Raw genomic sequence first — 19,785 nt, 5'->3', positions numbered from 1 at the left:
AAGGGAGGGAGGGAGACTGCCCATCTCACCTTAGTCTTTAGCCTCCCATCTGGCATCTCTACTTTACCCAACTGAGTTAGAAGGGGAAATAGATGATACAACTACAATAACACAAATTATTGTGTGGTGTTTTCTCTATCTCTTTGGCACTCTCTCTTTCTCTGGAAACACAGCACTTCTTGAATGAATGGATAAATGAGTCTCTCCCTTTTCCTCTCTACTCCTTTTTTGCCTCCTCACCTTTCTTTTCTTCTTTTTAACTGCAGATGAAAGGTTAAAAAAAAATGTGTTAAGCAGCAACATACTCTAATTAGTAAATCTTATAGTTAGTTTCTACTCAGATCTCCCATTTCATGTCTACCTGCCCGATTCAGTCATCGTCCTATCAGGGAAGGTGATAAGAATGCAAGCAAAGGAGAGAAGAGAGGGAAAAATGGGAAAGCAAAAGTAGATTATCGAGGGAAGAAGGAAAATATAAATGGGAAGGGAAATAAATCAGGAGCACTGAACACCGTTAAGCCCAAATGGCTGAAAAGACAAAGGGAAAGAAGCAAATTTTTCCCTTATGATGCTGCATCCATCCTTCCTTCCTTTCCAATCCATGGCCGCCATCGCCAGCCTAGTCTAACCTTATTTCTTAATGCCTGAATTTCTGCTATATCATCTTACCTAATCTCCCTGCCTAGTTTTTACCCCTTAGAAATCATCAAAAATGGGGCCAGCCCGGTGGTGTAGTGGTTAAGTTTGTGTGCTCCTCTTTGGCGGCCTGGGGTTTGTAGGTTCCCATTCTGGCACAGACCTATACACTGCTGATCAGGCCATGCTGTGGCAGGCGAGCCACGGATGAAATGGAGGAAGATGGGCACGGATGTTAGCTCAGGGCCAATCTTCCTCCAAGAAAAGAGAAAGAAATAAAAATAGATCATCAAAAACACTCCTTTCCTCATGGTGCTCTCAATTACAAAAAAAGAAAAGAGAACACTAAATGACTTCTGAAGGATTAAGTCCAATAGAAACATTTTAAGAATTTTCATAATCTGACCTAACTTTCCTTGCCACTCTTGTTTCTCAAGTCTCCCATATGTGAAACTCTTTACTCAGCCAGAGCACTCTACTCAATGTATCCAAATACACAGAAAAATGAGACTAGATCTCACTATTACATCATGAAAAATACAAAACCTGAATCAAGGAAAATAACAGACAACAAAAATATTACATTACAGAAAGCAGTGTGGTGACATTATAAGCTTCTAATTATAGCGCTTATGGTCCAGCTCACTTCTCATGAATACAGCCTTCTCCTTTTGTCTTCTGTCCTTTGCTCTAAGGATCCTATCACCAGGAGCATTCCCCGCCGCTCTCTGCCTTCCTAAATCCTGTCTCATCAGGACCCACAACATTAACTGACTAATTTGGAAGACGTGTGATTAACAGAATCATTCTGGACCTGAAGTCCCTTGTTAACACTACAGCATCAGATTTGATTCTCGATGGACACCAAGTCACTCAAATTCCATCTCAGTTTTTACTCTGTAGATTTGTTCAGTATACAGTTGATTAAAAGACCATTCACCCCAGTTTGGTAGATAATTCAACCAGCCTCCAATCCAAAGTTTGTACAACTTTGATTTGTAGTAATTACAAACGGTAATTACAGAAACAGTTAAAACATTCATTGCTAATATTGTAACTCTTTGGGAACCTGATATAAATGCAGTTTTAAAAAAACAGGATACTTGAAGATAGTAACGTACACCGTGATTAACAAGATTTTGTGGTGAGAGTAGTTTATTGTCAGGTATAATTAAAGCTGTAGATGCTATTCTGAAAGTACAGACTTTAGGGGGCAAGGGAAGAGAGTTTTTGAAGCAAAGTACAAATTAGGAATAATTACAGTGATGGTTATGGAATGTCAACATCCATTTCATCATGATGAGCTCAGTCTCCTTCAAAATTCACTTGAGTCCGGGAAAGCATTAGTGTAAGACAAAAGGCAGCTTTGGGAAAAATACCTTTGAAGTATTAAGGAGTAGAGTGATTGGCAGTCAGCAAACATAAAAATGGACGAAAGAGTAAATGTCTTGATCACCTACGGAAAGTGTACACTTGAAGTATCTTATTAAAAAACCAGTTTTCTTTTTCATGTCCAATGTTGAATGCACCTGCAATTGTTGTTTTTTAATCTATTTTGATCCCCAAACTGGATATAACTAAATGTTTTATGGGAGTCTATAAAGGTGATGAAATTATAAAGAAAAGTAAGTGAAAGATTATCAGACAGGAGAGTGGAGGCTTCTGGGGTGATATCAACATTGTATGATTTGACATGAGTGGTGGGTCTGTGGGTGCTCACTTCATTCTCCTTGTTTATGGTTTATGCGTGTTGCTGTTTACAAAGCAGTTATGTAGAAAATCCGCTGACACTACTACCTTCGACAGTTCATTAGCCCAAGGGTGTCTGTTATGCTTTAACCAGGGCTTTGCTCATGTTCCCTTTTGCCCACATGAAGCCAGTTGTGCATTAAGAGATGACACAAACATCTCTTGAAACAAGAGATTTCTTCTTGTTTTCTAGAAGAAGTAGCGAAGCTGGTCTAGCGCTTGGTGATGTTTCCAAACAGTCCTTTTGTGAATGGCCGTGAGAAGATGTCCTTCTTCAGCCAAGGATGAAGTCTTATACTTTGTATTATTTAAAGTACCTGATGCCATGCTACACAACTAGTGAGTGTGCATCCATCCATCTGACAGATATTTATTGACTCACCTACCAGCTGACTGCCTGGGAAGCCAGAGCAGTTTGCCAACTAATATGGTTAATTGGGATTTGATAAGTGCTATAAAGACACCAGAGATTCAGCAGTTTCTCCCAGCTATGGAACTTATTTTGGCTAATGGATATCACTCCCACTCCCATTTCAAGCTTACAAAGGGATGCTAGAAGAGGATTGAGCAGTCAGAAGGTGGAAACTTAATAAAAATTGAAAGTCAGAGACGGGAGGGAATGAAAGCAGCAGAGGAAGAAGGAGGCAGAGACTGGACGGCCAGCAAGGCCTCAGTGCCCTGCACAGTTTAAGCTGAGCCAGGTATTCTTCCTGTTTCCTTGCTTGATCTTTGCTTGATCCTCCCTCTTGCCGACGCCCTCACCTGGAGGAGTCAAGCCCAGCACAGATGCCACTGAGACAGGTCAAAGCCAGGGAAAGGTCCTGGGATCAAAACTTGGCTAAGTATGATCCAAACTTCCAAGCAGTCAGAAGTAGAAAGAGCCAGAAGATAAACCTAACCCATTTTTGAAGGGGTGCCAAAGGTGAAAAGCAGGAAAACCAAAATTACTCATCAAGTCTAAAGGGGGAGCACAGAGCCAGAAGCTGAGAGGAGAAGAGGAGTCAAGCGAGTCAGTGCCAGGTAAAAACAGAAATAGAGAGTTGAAAAAAAAAAAAAAAAGACAAAGCAAAGCGAAATGAAGGGTCCAAGACAATAATTGGGAGCATTCCTTGGGGTTTGATAATGGATTTTATGGGTTAGCTTAAGTTAAAAGCAAAAGATGTGAGCGGATACCTTCCTTCCTTCTGACATTATCTCCCACCTTATCAACAGTCCATTGTTACCAAGGCATTAACAACACTTACCAAACAAAGTCTAGAAGCCCTTTGGGCAGTCTTGCTAAGAACCATCTTAGTCTAGACTGATTTGGCCTTGAGGATGACCACATCTCCTCAGGACAGTTCTCCCTGGAGTCCTCCATTGGCTATTTTGGGAAATGACGCACTTGGACAAATGGTCTACCTAAATGAATGGTTCAGGTCTGAGCAGCATGAGACACTGGCAGATAGGAATGCCTCCCTTAGCAGCAGGAAATTCAGCACTTACCACGTCCCATGCGGCATGCTCTCCCAGAATACTTTTAATATGATATCCCAGTGTATTTAACATTTTAAAATTACTCCATTTGGTTAAAATCAATTAGATTTTTTTGAGGATCTTGGTCTTTCTCCAGCCCAGTTTAAACCATAATTTCCTGAAGACTAGGATTATCTCGCCATGTTCTTTTTCACGTCCCCGTCGTTTCTAGTCAAGCCTCAAAACGTGAAGTCTGCACTGTGGGTTCATAGCACCTCAGAGATCATCTCGATTCTCCCCATCCCACAGTGGGAAATTGACCTCAGTGAACGTGGAGTAGAGTGTTTAGTATCAGCCTTAAAATAAGTGTTTTCTTTTTTATTGTCTTTTCTTCCTGTCTGCTTTTCAGAGTAGAAGCAACAGTAATTTAAACTTTTCTACTATGTGACCTACACTCCACAGGTACCTTATAATAGCTGAGCCAGGGCTTAACAAAGGAATTGGGTGTGTGTGGTATTTGTGTGAGCATGTGCTTGTGTGTGTGTGTGTGTGTGTCACAATCTGATTGCCGATGTGGGATGGGAGATGGGAAAGAATGTTTAGGCACTTGTGTATTTATATCAAAGAGATGGTAGGACCCACAAAAAAGAATTCATTTTTTGTGATGTTAATGTTATATTTTGGGGGGAGGTTTTGGGGGAGGAAGATTTGCTTCTAAGGGGTGGACTCATATCTCTGTGTGGGGAGGCTCAGTTATAACGACAACTGAAGTCTCTCCTGGCGTTGGCATATTTCATTCTCGTAGGGAGAAATGCAATGCTCATCCCTCCTCCCTCACACCCCCCACCACTTCCTTGGTGCCCTTCCAAGGTAGGGCCCTTGGTGCTGGCTGCTCATTCCTCCCCCAGGGGTGGCTTTCCAAGGCCAAGAGGGCCAGAGAGGGCTGCTGCCAGAGATGCTTCTGTTCTGGCTCCTTCTCACTCCCCTTCCTGTCTGCTGGGCCTTTTGGTGGCAGCACCTAGTCCTGACGGGGTTAGAGTACCACCCTGGAGCGGATGGTGTGTGCACCAGCAAGCATCCAGTCAATTCATGAGTTATCCTCTGCGTGAGCTGGGCTGTGATGTGCCGTTATCTTCCTGCTCCCATTGTACACTTCACACACCAGCTTTCTCTCCAGACAGTTGTTTGATCACTAACTACTTCGAATATCATGACCATAGGCTCATTTATTTTTTTCTGTTTTAAAGGATGGTGCTGGTGTGCACAGGGAGCAGCCACGTCAATTTACACATTTGCCAAGGTATCCGATTGTGAGCTGCCTATCAAGGTGCTGACTTTAATAAAAGCTTATTACCATGAGCATTATTTAGCATTTATGTGGCTCCTCACAATTGTTTACCCATTATTTCTCAGCGCTCCCCTGTCCAGGTGATCAGTGTTAGCAACCCGCATTGTAGAGGCAATAAATCCGGGGTCCTGGAGAGGTTTTAGTAATATCCCTAAAAGGACACAAAGTGAATAACCACAGAACAGTGACTTTCCTGGAACCCCTTGAAACTGGCCTGGACCCCTCTCCCTCTAGCATACTTGGCGAGTTCACTCATTCCATCATCTGGTTTGCAGACCTGCACAGGGTGGGCTCTTCTCACAGATTGCAGCTCCGATACCCTGAGGCCTTCCCTGGCAACCTTATCTACAACAGCATCCCTTCCCCAAGGCTCTATCACATTCCTGTGTTTATGGACTCCACAGAGCTTAGTGCCACCTGAAGTTATCTCGTTTATGTGAAGCTGTGTGTCTTTGTGTTTGTTGTCTGTCTGCACCATTCAGGAAGGTCATCACTATGAACATAGCAGTCTTGCCTGGGTTGTTCATGCTGTGTCCATCCTCTTTGTTGAAAGCACCTGTCATTACAGTAGGCACTCAGTAATGCTTGTTGAGAGAATGACAAAGACAGACCCTGTAAATACTGTTACTCACACGTCATTTTCTTTGCCTTTTTATCTCTTTCTGGATTTTCTGGCCATAGTCACACATACAGTCAGTTATTCTCAATTACGCTGGAGCTAATGATCCAGGCTGTGGATGGCCCAGGTCCTTGGCTTCCTTCCCTCTCTGGCTTCCTCTCCTCTGGAGATTCCTCCAGATCTTTCGGTCTTTTCTGGCCTTAGTTGAGAGGGGTCGAGAGGAGAGTAGGGCAATGAAAGTCCTATTAGACAATTTTGCAAGTTCTAATAGCTTTTGACAGGTACAAAGTTGAAATTATTGATCTGAAGATTTATTTTTTACCTTATTTGTGGATTTAAAAAAATGCATCTGTTTTATATATGCAGTACAGTGAAAAGTGCTTTGAAGAAGTTAAAAACACTGGATAAATGTAAGAGAGAATTATGTATGTATGTAGTCCCATTAACCTTGGTAATTGAGACTTGGTTGTAGATTTAAAATATAATTAGTTTTGATAGAACAGTAGCTCACACTTTTCTAATGGGTAGAGCCAGACGAGGCTTAGAAAACGTACCTTTGGTAGATTTTATTTTTGAGCCATCAAATCAAGACAAAGCTTACAATTCCTTCAGAGGCTAAAAGGGTGGCAGTAGTCGTGATTTCTCATCAACAAGTAAGAATAGGCAAATGGTCTTAAACGATTGAGTTTTCTTGCTTCAAATTTCAGGACAATGAGAATACAGTTTCCTCCGAAAAAATCTTAGGCTGATCTTGGAAGAAAGACCCCCTGGATCATCTAAAAATAAAGTTTTCTATTTAAAGGTTGGTTTTAATGTTCATTATAGCCCTATGTGCTACCAGAAAATGGTTTGCCTTTTTGTTTTAAACATAAGGAATCAATGTAACGCCTTATACCTGATAACCTGTGCTGTTGTATTTGGTCCTCCCTACAACTCTGTCCATAGATATTATTGTTGCCACTTTATAGATGAAAAAACGGAAGCAAAACCATTAAGTGCCTTCCCCAAGGTCTTAAAAGAAGTCACCAAGAAGGTGGTGTGGCTCAAGTCTCCTGACTCCAGTTTACTATTTCCCACAATAATGTTGGAAAACCACATTGGAACGGGAAGACTCATTCCAAGTACTGCTGTCACACCAGCAAGCTTCAAAGGTCAGGCAGATATTTTACTTTACGGTTAAATTGGCCACGTTTGCTCAGTGTGTGCTATATCCCAGGCCCTGTGCTTTGCCCTGGGAGGATTCTGGGAAAGTAAAAGACGGATTAGACTTTTCTGGCTCTTACTAGCTGGTGGGAATGGGAGACACATACATACAAACGTGGAAGGGCAAGGGGACAGTGCACTAAGAGAGATACACAGCTCTGTGGGAGCAGGGGAGGAGCAGTCTCTGAACACGTTCCAGGAAAGGAGTCACCTTCCATGCCAAGATGAACTTTGCATGAATAAAGATTTAAGTGAGGAAAGATTGAGAAGAGTGAAGAGGGGAATGGGGTGTCGACCAAATTTCATCCACCTGCAATTTTACTTACTCAAATTTTATCTACCACAGCAAGAAGTTAGTGTCTAATATTTTAAAATTACTTTTAAATACAAGTATTTGCGTATTAGTTATATAAATAGAGGTAAACACCAGAACAACTGTGATAGAAACGGCTCAAGTGGTTTCCATGGGGAATGGAACTGGGGGGATAGGAAGGATTGGGGTTGTGAGGTGGGGGAGGGCCTGCCGTGGTTCTTTATAAAGCCTTCAGTACTATTTGGTTTTAAAGGCACAGGTATGGATTCCTTAGATAAATATTAATTTTTAAGTGAGCCTTAAAGAATGAGTAAGGTTTCTCCAAGGAGAGGGAGGAGGTGGGTATTTATAGCAGAGGACCCAACATTAACAGAGAGAGGCGGCAGGAGAGCAGAGGGAAGAGCAGGTGACCCATTAGGATGACTGTGGAACACACCTCCCTGCGTGGGGACACCTGAGCTGGTGCTTGATTGCAGAAGGCCTTGGATAGAAGGGCGCGCACAGACACACACACACACACACACACACACACACACACACACACTCACTCATGTGGTTGTCGGCAGGAAAGCAATAAAGGGTATTGGGCAAAGGGGTGATATGCTCAGAACTGAGCTTTACGTACAGCAGTGGTTCTCACCTTGGAGATTACCTTGCTTGTTAAAATTGCTGGGCCCCACATCAAAGTTTCTTCTTGAGTAGGTCCAGAGTGAGGCCCGAGAATCTGCATTTCTAATAAGTTCCCAGGCAATGCTAATGCTGCTGGTCTGGGAACCACAATTTGAGAAGCAATAATAGAGTAATCTGGCAACAAGGAGAAGTCGAGACTAGAGTAGTGGGAGAATGAAGGTCAAGGGACTGTTCCACTAGGACAGAGCAGAAGGAATGGGGCCCTGATGGTTAGTGACGGTGAGAAAGTCCAGAACAGCAATCAAGAAAACAGACTGACGGCTTCAAAGGATAGAGGACCATTGGGCCATGTTCTGGGTCACACCAAATCACAAATCACTGTTAAATCTCCAGTGCTTGGGCCAAGTATGCCAAGAAGCACCTGAAATTCATTTTTAAAGCAGCAATCCTGTCTAGAAATTAAGCTGTGAGTTTTGCCTTACTTTCCCTTTCTTCCCCATCTCTAACATCATTCTAGTGCAATTTAGGTTACAAAAGCATCTTCCAGGGAGAGCATTCATATCTGCACGTGGTCAGAAAGTGTATCTGTCTGTATATATAAAATCGTATTAAAGCTGGTTTCCTTATTATTTCATTTTAGAACATCCCTGTAGCTAAATGGTGTTCAAAGTAAACATGGAGAACAGAAAGCATCCATCTCTACCTAGTGGGGCAAAAAATGACTGAATTCCCATACCATATAAATACCCCATGAAAAGACAGAGGAATCCTTGATCCACCCAACATTCACTGAGTATCTGCCTTGTGGCAAGCACTGCGGATGTGCTTGGATACAAAGATAAATAAAACGTGGGCTCCACTCCCAGCAGTTCAACATCTAGCCGTCTTTGTCCCATGCTCTTAAATCTTGCTAAGGCTTGGGTTTTGTTTGTAATAGAAATTCTAAAGCAGGGACAGAAGAAGTTATCTTTTCTAAATTGCCCACCTCTGTTGTCTAATTATTCCACTGAGGAAAACACTTGGTCCTGGATTACTTCGCTGAGCTCAGATATGTTTTGCTGACACACAGAGTCTGGGCAGCATCCAGCCCCCCGTTTACTCCCTGGTCTTTAAGTCTAGTAAGTATTTTATCATTTACACCTTTCGATGTCCAAAGAGAGTGCCGCTCGGGGTTTAACACATGTAATTTCCTTTACTACCTCCCCAAATAACAGGGTCATTTCAGGACCAGGACAGTTTGGCACTGGGACGTGTTTCCCAGAAGTACTAATAGTTCGAGAGAGGAGCAAGTGTCTTCACATCTGCAGGTCTGGGTGCCGAACTTTCTACTGTCGGTGAGAATCATGTCCCAGTGAAAATGTAGAAGTGAACCAACCCTCAAAGGGATAAGGTGACAGGGAGTGGTGTTTACTTGAGTCAGAGAGTAACTGAAAATGACTTCTGCAGCTGGAATAAAACAAAGGGTTGAAGGTCAACTTCCTCTTTGATTTTGGCTAGTCAGCAGTTCAAGCAGCCTTTTCAAATGTTTCGTGTCTGCTGACTTGTCCAACTCTGTAAAAGACCCCACATCTTGCACCAACCTGTACCTCTTGGGCACTGGAGCGAAACAAAAGGAAAAATGTTCCGTCTTATTAGAATTAATGAAGTCATGCCACTCACATCCGTCCACGTTACTCCACTTTGGTCACCACCATTGTGGTCCATGCTGACATCATTTCTCTCGTAGATTACTGCAGTGGCCTTCTCACTGGTCTCTCACATCCTGTTTACCCCATCCAAAGCATTCTTCACATTAAATCACTGTAATTCATTAATTCACAGTATTAATTCACAGTAATCTTTTGGAAACTCAAATAATACAACTAAAATCTGAATACCCTACACATATAAAGAAATCCTAACTTAAAAATTTCCCCTGGCTCCCCATTGCTCCAAAGACTTAACTAGTTCATTTGGCCCAGAGAACTCTGCTTAATCGGTGCCTCCCACGCTTTTCCCTCTTCTTGCTGCATCACGTTCCTCCCTCCTCACTCTCCCTGCTCTCATCACCCAGATTCCTCTGCCTGGAACACTTCTCCCTCCCTGCTTTGCCAAGTTGTCTCCTACTCACCTTTTACCTCTTAAGCCTTATCAGCTCCTGAGGGGTGGGTGAGGAAGACCCTCTTCTCCTTGGTTAGGCCAAATCCCCATGTTTTAAACTCCCTTGGCACCGACAACCAGCTCATGAACCCTTCATAGAATGTAACATGGGACATTTACACAATCTCGTATGATTAATTTCTGCCTGATCTCCCCTCTAGACTGTAAGATCCATGAAGGCAGAGACTCTACCTTTTTGCTTACCATTGTATTCTAGACCCTGGCATAGTGTCTGGCACATGTTAGGTACTAAATAAATTCATTCTGAAGGAAGGAAGAATGAATGAGTGGTAAATTGATAGTTCTAAAATAATAAAGAGGAGGCCTAGCATTTTAAATGAGTGATAATAATGGGGTAGCACATATTAAACTTCTAGTGTTAGGTAAACACTGTTCAAAACTCTTTACTCATTCATTCCAGGTCCGAGGACCAACCCTATGAGTACACGTCAGTATCTGCACATAATAGATGAGATCTGAGACTCAGGCTACTTGTGCAAGGCCAGGCAGCCAGTGTAAGGTGAAGCCTTAACAGTTGTCAATATTGTTACTCTATTTATTACTATTCTCACCTTGGTGGAGTTCCTAAGAGTGCCATCGTCAAAGGGGGTGGTGTTGGGCAGGCACAGCCCGCCCCCAGGCCTCTGAGCGCCTTCTCAGGCTGGGCCTGGAGTGAGAGTTTGGGGGCCCAGGGGCTGTGAGGGCCTGCCCCACCGTATTGGAAATGGCAGATGGAGGAAAGGATCCTTCAGGCTGGGCAGTGGGGAAGGTCACTCAGGCATCCAGAAACCTTCCTCAGAACCTGTCTTTGAATTAAATCTCAACTCATATCTTCCAGAAGCCTGAGGTGAGATGTCTGGCCGTGTTGCTAGTGCCGTCGCCCTCAAGAAGCCAAACAGGCTCTCAGAGTCTCTCAGGCCCTGCCCCCGGACGTGGCCCCGCCCCAGAGCATGCTGGGCAGGACCTCCCCATAGATCCCTCCCATTGCCAATGTATTCCTCCAGAGGATTCTGAGCTCTGCTTGGTGTTTCCAGCTGTGATGAGGTAAATGTAGTCTTGGTCCTCTGGAAAAGTAGATAATTAAGGCAGATAGTCCACACATGTGAAAGTGTTGTGACTTGGAAAGGGTGGGCAGATCCCAGGTTGGGAGGATTAAGGAAAGCATTGAGGGAAACCTTTCAGTATGGTGGGAAGGAAGGAGGAAAGAAGAGATGGAGGATCTCATTTTGCTTTTGGTTTTGTTTTGTTTTTGAAGTTTTTATGAAGAAAAGTTCCCATCTGATGACTTCTCTGTTTCCCTCTGGTGGTCCAGCACATGTGATCAATGAGCGAGGAGTGTGGACAAGGTGTAGGAAAGTGGAATTGTTTTGAGAACTTAGGCAAGCGAGTTGACTGAGAAAACAATCACAGAAGCTCCCCCGAGACAGGGCCTCTGTTTGTTCCCTCCACTGGGTGTCCCAAGTGCTTGGAAGAGCGTCTGGCACATGGTAACACAGGAGGAATGACTGGATTCTGAGGCAGTGGTGGAGCTGAGCAACAGATGTAGAACAGAAGTTTATGGGGCACAAACACACTTGTGTGATTTTATCCAAGAGGAAGCAGGCCCTTATTTGAAGGCAGTTCTAAAACAGGCAGAGTTGGATTTTGCTAGACAGGACGAATGAAAGAAGGGGGTAGGCTGTTTAGAGCAGAGCAGTATATTTAGGTTTAGGATTAAGTGATGCCCCATGAAGTTTTCCTTGGAGAGGGAGGAAATGAAGACAAAGGTTGTCAGGTAAGCAGGGGAAAGTACGGAGTGGCTTGTAGTTCCTGAATAGGTTGAGGCATTAGCATGCTGAGGGCAGAAGCTGAGAGGATAAAGGGAGGAATGTCAGACTGTATTTTTTCAGAACACACAAGTGTTGCTGGTGATAAGTTCTAGGATATGGCCATAACTGAACTGGAATGAAGGTAAAGGACTCTAAGATGAAAAGGAGCAGACAGTGAGAGATCAGATCATTGGATGGTCTATCTGCATGGATGTTGGGGCCTCTGATTGATTCCTTCCCCTTTGAGTTCCTTTCCTGTCCTCCACAGAATTGGCATTTCCTCTAACTCTAACCTTCAGTCCATGGCATGACTCTGGACAAGAAGGCAGAAATGGGGTGGTGAGAGAGAGGGTTGAAGTAGACATCCGTTTTGTTTTTGTTTTTATTTTGACACTCAGCATTCACTCACCTTCTAAAAATAGTCCTTCTTTTGCCCTCTGGGGATCTAACCCCGTTGTCAGTTTCAGTCCATGTGAAGTGGAGCTGTTTATCACTAACGCTCTTACTTTAAAGGAGGGCATTGAAGTCAGGCTTGGCCAAAAAGATTGGTCCATGCTTTTGGCAACAGTGATTGGTCAGGGATGGGCATGTGACCCAACAGGAAACAATACGGCACAGTGGGACTTTTGAAGGGACTAGTGGGAGAAACAACCCATTTTTAGCTGCGCTTTTAGTTTGGAAGATGTAGCTACGAACTTGCCAGACAGACTTACAAGGTAGCCAGTCCAGAATCTAGAGCAGAGAAATGGATAGAAACTGAAACTTGATGACATCAGCTGAGCCCCAATATGAATCCTCCTGCGTGAGGGCAGCCTGACTCCCAGAGCTTTTTCAGGTGCCTGAGTCAACAGATCCTGTTTTTAAAGTCAGTTGAATTGCGCTTGCCATCATTTACATCCAAAGAATCCCTCACAGCGTAAGGGGGCTCTCCATCCCTGGCTCCCTCTTCTGTGCTAGCACTCTGAATATATATTACCTTCTCTGTCCTTCAGGTCGTGCCCTTCTATAAAAGAGGGTAAAGAAACCTACTTCAAAGCATTGTAAAGTTTAAATGGGATAATATACATAAAAAGCATAAATTTGTTTCACAACATTGAAGTACAATAAGCAGTACTTAATTTTTCTAAATTAAATTAAATCTGGCTCAAAGACCCCATTTTCAAGGGTAGGAAGATATACAATAGTAGTCATTAATGGGAGCTTTTTGCCTATTTAGTTAAGTATTCACCATCAAATATGTAGGTAAGAGCCTGTGATCTTGAGTCCATCTTGGTTGCCCCTGGGATTTTCATTGCCCAAGCCCTTCAGGCCCATTGAAAGGCCAGTGGCTGCACAGCCTCTGTGCTAAGTGTGAGCAATGCCGTGTCTTGCGACAGCTCTCAAGATGATGGGGCTTGATGATTAGTCATCTCAGCATCATCACTTCATCCCTTAAAACATTGTGCTGTCTGCTAGAGGACTTCCACACAGAACCCGTCCACCTAAGGGACTCGTGTCTACATCCTGATTCTCAGGGTCTTGGAGCCACTGCTACCTTTAGGCAACTCTCCTTCTCTCACCCCAGCACTTGTGTCAACCCCTATCTCCTCTCTCCTTGGAGCAGCCAGCTAAAGTCTCCTCCCACATGAGGGTCTGGACAGGACTGTACAACAGGTGTCTCACAACTTCTGCTTGGGTTCAGGAAACATGAAAGCCATTAATAACTCCTGAACCCAGAAGCCCAGAACTTCCTGTAAGACAAATGAGGAAAGGTAACTTTTATTCCTTCTGGAATCCCCTCAGGTGGAGGGTAGAAACAGCATTATCCTGCTTCAAATGAAGGTTGCCTCAAGCTGGGCAAGAATCCCTGCAAAGGAAAATTACCTACTCTTGTCAGCCCAACCCCCTCCCACAGTGAAGCATTGCTAAACTTGCATAATACTCAGTTCCTTCTCTACCTCCTGGCCCCCATAGAAGGAAGGAACAGACCCCGAGTCTCCTGGGAGAGATAGGGAGGCAGCCTCCACAAATCTCTGAGCTTCCACTTGGCCTCCCTAAGGAAGACCAAACGTGTCCTTGTGACCCCAGGAAAATAGCCTAAATTAGGCTCTGATCCAGGGCCAATGGAAGTTCCAGAGGAAAGGCCTCAAGAGGAGCCCCGGGGCCAGCCCCGTGGCCAAGTGGTTAAGTTCGCACGCTCCGCATTGGCGGCCCAGGGTTTCACTGGTTCGGATCCTGGGTTTGGACGTGGCACTGCTCCTCAGGCCACATTGAGGCGGCGTCCCACATGCCACAACTAGAGGGACCCACAACTGAAATATACAACTATGTACTGAGGGGATTTGTGGAGAAAAAAAGAAGGAGAAGATTGGCAACAGTTGTTAGCTCAGGTGCCAATCTTTTAAAAAAAAAAAAAGAGAGAGAAGAGCCCCTTCTCATAGCCTGGGCCCCTTCATTGTGGCTGCAGATTACGGCACAGTTCTGAGTGTTAATCCATGTGAAGGCTGCCTCAAGAAAGCTGATTCCCTTAGGCAGCACCTGGTACCAGAGAAATTCACAGTGCCTGAAGCTGAGATCTGGGGTTCCCATACCCAAGCCACATCAAGGTACCAGTCAATTCATGCATTTTATTCGCCCTGACATTAGGTTTGGAGTGTGGGCTTGAGGGTATAAAAATTCAGGTAACCCATTCCCATCACATTCTATGTCACTGAAAATTCTTCAGGTGCCACAGAGTACCATGTAAATGAGACCCCCACCCCCACCCCCCACACCCCCCAAGCTGCACAGCACTGATCTCTGGGTATAAGCAGCAAGCCCATGAAATCTAGAGAAATTCCTCCTCATCTCTCCAGTCACTGTTCAGCTAATACGTTTTCCTTCTTTTGGTAAGAGTCCTGCTTTCCCATAGGAACTGGAATCTGGGAGAAAGGAAAACAGTACTAGAAGCAGAACAAGAGTGTGGGATCACTCCTGGGTGGTACTGTCACCTCATTTGGACAGTTCACTGCCTAGATGTGCTGAGTGTGCAAATTCTGTCTCGTTGCCTCATCCAGTGTTTCTCTGAATAGAAGCAAATATCTGGGCACCAGGTATGACTTGTCTTGTGACCCCAGCCAGTAAGTCAGCCCTTTTGAGCCACCACCTCTCCCTTGGTTAGAAGCTCTTTGGCAATGGGTTCATGGAAAACATCCCAGAATGGGAGCTACATGCTGAATTCCCTAGTACTGGCTTTGCCATCGATTGTGTGATTCATTCTCTCTGATGTTCAAGCTGTGAGAAGCAAATTTGAAATGATGGATGTGCTATATTAAATATATCAATAAGAGCAGAAGTTAAACCTTGCAAGCTGTAGGGTTTGCTTCCTCGATAAGCCTGGCTATCTCTATGGGAACTGAAGGTTGCTTCTTTAGGCCTATAGTCGGGGAGCTAGAGCAGAGTGGAGATTTGGTGGCGGAGCGAGGATGAGCCGTCTTGCTCCTAATTTTTCCTCCCCTCTAAGTCTGAATACTGGCAGTGGTGAGGCAGGTGGTTCTAAGGGCTCCTTTCACTTTACCGTTCATGATGACCCCACACCGCCTTTACCTCCATGCCACCTTTCCCTGCTTCTTTGGATGCTTCAATCTCTTTGATGTTTTTCTTACCAGACGTTTCTCCGCTTAGCCATTAAACAGCTTTACCTTTGATGACGTGGATATGGATGAGCACAAGGATCCACTTGGTCCCTTTGGTCACTTTTGCTTCAGTGAACTCAGTGGGATGTCCAAGAAGAAACCCTTGTGTTAGGAAGAGTTCTAAGAAGGTTTCAAAGATCCCTTCTTTTGCTAGTCACACCCTTGTATAAACTGCTCCCCTTGAGTGTAAGCTGGACCTCGTGATTTGCTTCTGACTAATAGAATAAGGGAAAGGTGATGGGATATCATTTCCCTCGTTAGTTTACAAGATTGTGACTTCTGTCTTGCTAGCAGACTCTCTCCTGGCTTTGATGAAGCAAGCTGCCATGTTGGAGAGGCCTACATGACAAGGAACTGAAGGTTGCCTCCGGCCAACTCCAGCCAACAGCCATCCAGGAATTGAGGCTCTCAGTCCAACAGGCCTTGAGGAACTGCATCCAGCCAGCAGCTATAGAAGTGAGCGAAGAAGTGTGCATTTCCCCAGTCCAGCCTTCAGCTGAGACCCCAGCCCCAGCTGCCACCTTAATTGCAGCCTTGTGAGAGACCTTGGAGCAGAGAACCCAGGTAGGCCTTGCCTAGATCCCTCACCAACAGAAACTATGAATTAATAAATACTTGGTTTTTTAAGCCACTAACTTTTGGGGTATTTGTTATATAGTAACTAACACACCCCTAAATTACTGTAACCTTGGTGTAAGATGTAGCATGGCTGGGAAGGCAGGCACCAAATGAGAGGACAACCTCCTTGACAACATTCCTGGAGACACTGTCTTCAATCTCGAAGACTATCCCAAGTTCTCTTAGCTGCAGTGGTATCATTGTGCTCCCCCCAGCCCTGATTAGTCTCCAGGAGGTGAGGCCTAGGTAAGGTAATGCTGGGTGGAGTGGATGGCCAGGATGTGGGGTGTTAATCTGTCTGGAAGGGACATTTTGAGCTCGAAGTGACCCTCAGGGATCATGAGGTGTGATGATAAGGTCATTCTTCCCCTCCTCATTTTTTCTTTCCTTTTCCACTCACTCCACCATTCCTTTTTCCCTACTTGTTGTCTCCTTTTGCCCCAAATTCTGGGTGGCTGCCTGACGACCATTCCTACAAATGATAGCCAGGTGATCTCTTGGTCTTGCAATAATTCTACCAAGCTGGGCATCCTGAGGAAGTTTCCCTCGGGAGCGTCTCTGCCCTTTCCTTGAGGTGTCCTCACATGCAGGGAGACCTCATTGTTGAGCTCAGAATGTGCCTTCCAGACAGATTACCACCCCACATATAACACATTCTTCGGTGGGACCCACCCAGTTCCTGGACCCTGCCCTGGCCACTCCAGTGTCCACAATCGCAAAACCCACCCATACGCACACCTGCACTGACTGCTCACCTGTGAGATACTCAGGAATCAGCAACTTTTTCTAAATGAAGGTAAGTTACCGTTTTCAGGAAAATATTCATATCTCTGGTCCTTTTCAGAGCTGCAAGGTCTCTCCTCCCGTCTGCTCCAGGAAGGGTAGAGGAAGGGGAAGGGTGAACTGCCCCCCATTTTCGTTAGGGTCAGCTGAGGCGTGGGGACGCGGCCCACCACCCAGACCTCCTGAGGGAGAGAAAGGCTCTTAGGAGCAGGTGACATTCATTCCTCACCAAGAGATCCAAGAGCAACATTTCCCCCTGCCACTCACCTCAGGGCCTAAACACCCCCACACTTCCAATTCCAAAACTTTCTGAGGCAACAAGGGGAAATTCTGGCTGTATCCTTCCAGAGGAACGCATCCCACCCTGCAGCTGTGTATAGTTCAGGATAGTGAGGGAGCAGATGGAAAGACAAGTTGAGCCAAGTTCTGGACTTGAAGGGTTCTTCTCATTTTGAGAAGGCCCGGAAGTTTTTAGAGTAAACTTTTTGTACTTTTTATGAAAAAGTAAAGTGTTTTAAGTACAGGACATCTGAGTAAGGTCAAATACAGGACCCAAGATAAGACTGAGAAAGCCACTGTCAGGCCCCCTACAAGGGACTGGTCATCTTGCAGAAACCAAATGAGGAAATCAGTCAGAGCTGACTTCCCTCCTTCCTTTCCCTGAGCATAAGCGCTGGGAACCCCAAACCCACTCCCCCAAAGCACCACACAGAGAACACTACTCTCTCCTAGCAGAAACATTTATTGAGGACGATCAGTATCCTTGGTTGTGCTAACCATGGTTCTCATCAGAGGATGTGTTCTCGTGAAAACTGCAATGCTTTCTCAACAAGGACTGAATGATTTCTTTGGGGACATTTTTCCTCCCTGGAAGTGTTGGAGAAGCATTTCCTGTTTGAATAGAAGAGTCAGATCTCTGAACACAGTGCTTTCATTAGAGGTGAGGGTGGCCGGAGGGACGTGGCATACATCATGCATGCAGGTGGGTCTTGGATGGGGCACAGACTCCCTTTAGGGTGGGGAAGGGGGTTGACTCTGGCATAAATGCTGGTCCTTGAAGGCCACAACTTTCCAGGGCTGTCTGATCCTATCTCTTTTCTGTCTAACCCTTGTACGAAAACTCTTGTCAGGAGGGACAGCATCTTGGCTGCAGGATGTGGTCCTTGCCCATTCCCCTGGCTGTGGGTCAGAGAGAGCCCCGTAGTTGGAGGGATGTCCCTCGTCAGGCTCTACCTGGGCCTGCAGTTCCCCCTTCTGCTGACCTAACTCTGCAGCCTCAGGTTCGTATCTCCATGCCGGTTTCTCCTCTAGGATCTTCCCGATGGCTGCCATGAGCTCCTGAGCTTCAGGAGGCCCACAGCTCACGAGAGCTGCACTTTGAGCTGGGTCTCGGAGTGGTGCAAAGGTTGACGTGAACTTGGCTTTTTGCTGGAGACTTTCCTGCCCTGTGATTTTTTTCTTGGAATTAATCCACTGAAAAAACTGCCTCATTTTTTTTCTGAAGTAACTTTCAGGAGGAAACTGTTCATTCTGTGACAGATACGGGAAAGTGCCCTCTAATTCTCTGTCCTCAATAGAGTGGCTCTTCTTTCTGGCTTTAGACGTCCCAACTCCTGAATCCTCGCTTCCACATTCTCCTGCTCTGGAGTCCAGAGGTCTCACTGTCTTTGCAGCTGGTGGGAAATTCCTATCCTGGCATTTCCATGAGACATGCTTAGAGGCCCAGGGTTCCCGCCAATCCCCATTGTCCTCCAAGTGGACTTGCAGCACCTGGGAAGCTCCCATGTCCCCACTGGAGACGCTCTGGGACTGAGTCAGTGAGGAGTCGGAAGGCAAGCTATCTGAAGTAAGGGATATGTCAGCGGGAGAGCCTTTAGGCTGGCTATGTTCCCTGCTCTTCAATTGAAACTTCAACTCGGTAAGGAGCTGTTTTTTAATGTCTGATGGCTTGGAATCTTGGGGAACTGGTATTTTTGGTGAGGGACATTGACTGGTCAGGGTAGTTTCTACTTTGCTCACATTGATATTTACCATTTGGGAGCTTCCCAACTTGTTGGTTGTCAAGATGTCACAAGATTGTGATGTAAGAACGCACAGCTCCTCAGCCTTGAATATCTCCCTGAAGTTCATGGTGGACGTGGAAAAATGTTTTCAATTCTTCTCCACCATCTTTTGGCCCTGAATCATGTCCTCTCTATCACTGGAACTCACATTCTCATCCCTTGGCATATGTCCAGCCCCAGCTTGCCTTGTGGGCACCTCTCGGCTGCATCTGTTATTGTCTAGTGCAGTCTTACTCTGACTCACTTTGTCTATAAAGCTGTGTGTGAGGATCTCTGAAGTCTGTCTGCCATGCTCGATTGACTGGATGTCCTTGGCAAGCTCCTGGTCGCTATCAGAGTGGGATGGTTTTAGGGCCCCCTGTCCTTCGTTGCCCGCAGATGAGGTAGCAGGGAGTGGAAGATCCAGGATGGGGACTGAATTCGTTGTTTGCACCTTATTTCCCTGAAAACTTTTAGAGCTTCCCTCAAGGGGCTTGGAAACCTCAAATTCCTTTCCCTTACTTGGAGTCTTATTTCGTTTGTCACCTATGTCTTGACCCCCTCTTATTACTTACAGAACAATCATTTTATTCTATTTTTCCCTTTTTCTCCTCCCTTCCATTTTTAAAATCATGTTGTTTTTAGAAAACAAAATTGGTATTTTATTTTTCCACCCTTGTAACCATCTTTATTTTACTTAGACATCTACAACTTAATGTATTTCACGCTCACCATCATAATGCTTTTTGAATTTTGCCCCAGTTGACACTCAGCCAATTTTTGAGTCCC

General features: G+C 45.0%; 1 long non-coding RNA gene across 18 annotated transcripts in view; it reads left to right on the top strand.

Moving 5' to 3' along the window:
* Positions 1-19,785, top strand: part of LOC138922035 (uncharacterized) — a 59,364-nt gene that overhangs the window by 23,265 nt on the left and 16,314 nt on the right. For 6 of the 18 annotated variants that reach the window (XR_011435146.1, XR_011435145.1, XR_011435135.1 and 3 more), the window contains 6 exons: positions 2,579-6,609; positions 6,776-6,958; positions 8,594-9,071; positions 9,168-9,287; positions 10,931-11,136; positions 15,845-16,117. This is a non-coding gene — a long non-coding RNA (uncharacterized lncRNA). Of the gene's footprint in view, positions 1-2,578; positions 6,610-6,752; positions 6,959-8,593; positions 9,072-9,167; positions 9,288-10,930; positions 11,137-15,844; positions 16,118-19,785 lie in introns of all 18 variants that reach the window. The other 12 variants (XR_011435131.1, XR_011435130.1, XR_011435133.1 and 9 more) reach the window with 12 other exon arrangements.

Source organism: Equus caballus, unplaced genomic scaffold, assembly GCF_041296265.1.
Source record: "Equus caballus isolate H_3958 breed thoroughbred unplaced genomic scaffold, TB-T2T haplotype1-0000035, whole genome shotgun sequence".
Lineage (NCBI taxonomy): Eukaryota > Metazoa > Chordata > Mammalia > Perissodactyla > Equidae > Equus > Equus caballus.
This window is presented reverse-complemented; position numbering and strand designations above follow the sequence as displayed.